Below are 4994 nucleotides of genomic sequence, written 5' to 3'. Positions count from 1 at the left end.
AGTATATACTTTTTTTTTTTTGAAAGAGTGGAGAGTAGAGATGTTTTGAGTAGGCTATTCAATGCTTAGGCCATGATGGCCTGTAAAATGTGTCATTTTAAGAGCAACCTCCCAAGCTCTGCTAAATCATGTTTGTTATTGGAAGACTAGACAGAAAGGAATTCCCTAGTTCTACAGATTATACTCTGAGTTAACTATAGATGTTTTTGAGGCCCTTCGAATTTTGTCTTTACATTTTCAGTTTATAGTATTCTCTAGCCCAGGCAGTGACTACCAAGAAATTCTCTATTTCTCTCTAGAAATGGTAAAATCCCATATGATCACCTGTAAAGTAATGCTTAAATTTTTTTTTATTCAAATATGGTTATAAGCAGAGAACAACAGTTCCATAAATTGATTGGTTTTTAGATTAACATGGATCTCTGAACGTTATTTTATCTAGTTCACTGAAGCTGTATTAGTATTTATGTGACATAAAAATGTCTTAATTGTGTGGAATTGGCTTACAGAGTAGTGCTTTAAAACGTGGGATTCTACCTCTGTTTCCTTTTTAACACATTTAATAACAACACGTAAACCTTAAAAGGACACGTTAGCTTTGATAGAAACATTTTAATTATTCTGTGAACGGGTTAATGGTATTCATTGGTGTATTTGATAAGGCCCTTAAGATAACTGAATTAACTGTATATTTCTGCTGCTTGTAAGACAGTGAATTTGTGGGTTATCTGAGTTGTAGGCCATTCCCATCATTGAAAATAAAAATAAAACTGAATCATTGTAAAAACCTTATTGTACCATGCAGAAATATTAAACTATTTAATATTCAAATATTCTTTGCTTGGTTTTAGGGCTTGGTTTAGAATTTGAGTCCTTTTTTATGAGTTAGTCTTATAAAAATGTTAGCCTTTATATTTTTGACTATTTAAGTCAAGCCAAATGTTATTTAAATGTACAGAATTAATGGATAGTTTTGAAGAAGCATACATTCTTTATAGGAACCTTAGGAAAGAGAAATCAGATGCTAACATAGATTTTAATCTTCTGTACTGTATATATACTTGGTAATTGTGAACTGGATTTTGTTTTGAAAATCCGTGTTTATAATTTAGGCAGTTTGCTACTTAAAGCACTAAGTTGCTAATAGCTGAAAAATAAATGTAAATGATAATGGTGAAATTAACTGAGATTAACTTATATAGTGGTGATTTTTGTATACTGGTTTAAAAATCCAGATGCTAAAATTATAACTTGGAGAAAGAGCCAAGTTTTTGGATTAATTAAGGATTACTTCAGAGAAATGGGAACATCTTTGTTGGAGTGTAGAATTATTTAAGGATAAATGTTTATTAGAAAACTTAAATTGTATTCAGTTAATTTTATTTTCAAAAAATACTATATACGCGCTATCTTGTGTTTCTTCCATTTGACATTATATACCATACTTTTTCAGTTTTTTAAAAAATTGAGGTATTGACTAAGTGTAAAGTAAACGAGAAACGGAGCACAATTTAAAAATAATGAATTGCCAGCAGGAAACAAGTTAATCAAATTGCTTACTTTTCATGTTGAGAGTTTATAGCTTTTGTAGATCTCTTATTTTGAGTTTTATTATTCTGAAACTCGGGGATGTGTTAGTTAAAAGCAGTACTTTTTAGTTCTTCATCTGTGTGGGTGCTTTTTGTTTTTAAAGAGAAGTCTGTGTCTTCATTGGCCGGCAGGCTGTTTGAGGCGGATGGAGCGGGAGGGGTGGGTGGCCCCGTGCTGCACGGGCTGGCTCTTAGGTGATTGAGAACTCCCCTCGGTAGTGCCCAATCATCGCAGGCTTGATTTCCACCTGGTTGAAGGTCTTGCCGTTGTAGACGCCCACCATGCTGCCCGTCACGTTGGGCTGGATGATCACATTGCGCAGGTGCGTTGACCACCTCGGGCTTCTCCTTGGGCGGTGCCGCTTACTTGACCTTGCGCAGGCGCTTCGGCAGCCATTGCTGTTTCCTCCGCAGGCGGCGGTGCGGCCGCCGCCACTGCCTCGCGCGCCATGAAGCTGCCTTAGCTGCTCCTAGGATATGTCCAGCGGTCGGTCGAGGTCCAGGCCACAGTAGGTGAACTCGTGGAAGGTCTGCTGCTTTCCACTTCTGCTGTCTTGTCGGTTCTTCAGAAAGGCTAGGTCTTCATGTATTTTACGTTTGAAAATAAGGAACTGGGGGATGTGTTGAAAAATGCGAGTGCCAGAAGTGGACAGATTTCATAGTATTAATATTCATTTTTCTTTCGTAATGAAGTTAAGCAGTTGTTGCTCGGAAATTTTCACGGAGTGGTAAAAGTTTCTGCCAGAATACTCAAATCTTATGTAAGAGCTTTTAGCTGGGAATTCACGTATGAGTAGGAGTTTGTGTAGCGAGGATGGAGCCTCCGAGCAGAGAGCAGTTCAGGTGAAGGTTTTAGAGGAGACACACCATGAGGGTCCTGAAGTAGGACAATCCATGGCACTTTCAAGGCAGTGAAAGAATGGATGACATAAGGGGCGAAGCCATGGAAGGCTTAGCTGTAGAAGTCCTTTCAAAGGGGTTTTCAAGTGATGATGACCTTTCCATGAAGATAACTTTAAAGTAAGACATGATTAAGACTAAGAGGCAACCATTCGTAGGTAAGAACATTGGGGCTGGTTAGAGGCTGGGTCTAAAAGTAGGGTAGAATGTCAAAGTAAGGGATGAAGGTTTTTGGGTTTTTTTGTTTTTTAAATAATAGATTCAAGGTTATCTGCAATGAATCCTCTTAAATTCCAAATTGCTTTTTGCAAGGAAGCCCTTATGGATATTGCAACTTTTCTCTAACTCTAAAATTACAATAGTTGAAAGTATTCCTGTACATCCTTTGCTCAAAATCACCATTTATTGTTTTTGCTACATGATTCTATATTCATGCATATATCTTTTTTCTATAGTACTTGACAGAGTTGGAGACATTGTGCCCTTTTAGCCTCTAAATGCTGTATTTTTTCATTAGGAAGACATTCTTACAGAATCACAGTATGATTAATCAAAGGCAGGAAGTTTTACTGTGTAATCATAGTTCATTTTGATGCTTCAGTCATCTCAGATTTGATCAGTGGTATCCTTTTACAATTGGTTCCTGTGTGCTTTTGGTGTGTCCTGCATCATTTGAGCTCTTGCATACTTTATAGCTCAGAAAGATTTTCTGGGATCATCTTAGGCTTTTTTGTACCAGCTCTGAAACTGGCTATTTCCCCAAGGATCCCTGGTTCCCTTTAATGGGCAGTGGTACTTAGAAATCAAGTCTGGGTGATGGGTTTGCTTGTTCTTGGGATGTTATTATTTCTAGGTCTTTTCAGGTGACAGACTTAGGAAATATATTAAAAACTGAGTACACACTGAATATTTCAGAGTTAATCCAACACAATAGGATTTTTTTCCCAGCCTTACCCCAGTACATATTTGTAACTACCTTCAAACAGGTGGGGTTAGTAGTAGCTGATCCAACTGAGAATTGTAGGTGAGGTTGCGCTATAGGAATAAGAAACCATGAATAAAAGTGGAAAAGATTTTAGACTGAAACTTTGGCAGCCCTAGACAAACGACCCTTAGCATCTGTTTTTAATGAATATGGGAATAAAATAGTTGATACATTGGATAGTAGAATGGTTAAATATAAGCTTTGGAGTTAATCTACCACTTGTTCTTTTAGCTTCATTATTTTGATGTCTTGTGAAAGATGGTAGTGGGCACTGATGAGAGAACACATTAGTTCTTGAAGTAGTTGAGGAGTACTTAGAACCTGATATATATAATGAGCAATTAGTAAACATGCTTCCTAAACATAAGAAAACCTAGAATTTGTGGTTGGGATCACCTTTTATAATAGATTCTGGCAGTTAATTTCAGAATTAGTTGGGGGTTTTTTGTTCTGTTTTTGTTGTTGATTCTAAAGGCAAAATGGCTCCTGGCTAAGAGGTGTCCCTACTTGGTGTACAAAAGAACCCTGAAACTAAAACTGGATAATAAATATAAACCTATGCCCCCATTTTGAAGGTTTTTGATGTTTTTTATAAAGAGATAAGAAAAATAGAAGAAAAGAATAATTGATCCCCCTTACCTAAAATCAGTCTTTAAAATCTGATTTCATTTTTTAAAAATGCTGACTTATTTCCTTTTGTGACCTCCAGAAATCATCTAGGGTAAAACTAAATGAAGTTTGACTGTATTTAGATACCTCATGCTCCAAAACTTCCAAGTTGTCATTACTTAGCCCATCCCTTTCCATCCTAAACATTTATTAACCTGGATCCCTCTACATTGTGGGTGGACCGTGAGACGTGTCAGTCTTCAGGCCAGATGTGGGTTTAGACCTGGATTAGGCTAGTTGTCTTTTTGCTGTTGAGTTGGCTTGGTGAGTGGACCCAGAACCTTTAGAGCAACTTGCACATCTACAACCTGCCCTGTTTAACCTACATTTGTACTGTTTCAGTTATGCTTGGCTGTCTTTTCTTTCACTTCCTTCTCCTGGGTCTTTTGTGCACATACCTTATTAGCTCAAGTCTCTTTTTCATTGAATTAACACGTACTTTTTTTTGTTTCTTTAGTTCTGAACTGGTATTGCCAGTTCAAGAAGGACTCTAGGAATGCTCGTTCACTGCTGGATTCTCTGATTTCCAGCGTGGAGCCAGGAAAGATGGTAGCTATACAGGAAATTTTTATACAGCCAATGCGTAGATGGAGTAGGGTTTATCTGGACTCCTTCCAATTTACCAGCCATAATACTGTATGGGGCCATGTAACAAGTGACTGATTCTCATTATTTCAATCTCCTAAGTCAACCAAGATGCTCCAAGTTCCTTTGTAGTTGTCACATTTCTGCATACCGAGTTGCTTATTTTGGGAAAACCAATAAAACCACAAAACTGGACCGTGTATATTGTTCTGTGAACTCAGTGGGGCTATGAGAATGTGGAGAGTTGAATCAATTGTTGCAGTTAC

This window comes from Leucopleurus acutus (genome assembly GCF_964270905.1).
Source record: "Leucopleurus acutus genome assembly, chromosome: 11".
NCBI lineage: Eukaryota > Metazoa > Chordata > Mammalia > Artiodactyla > Delphinidae > Leucopleurus > Leucopleurus acutus.
Note: the sequence above shows the minus strand (reverse complement) of the source record.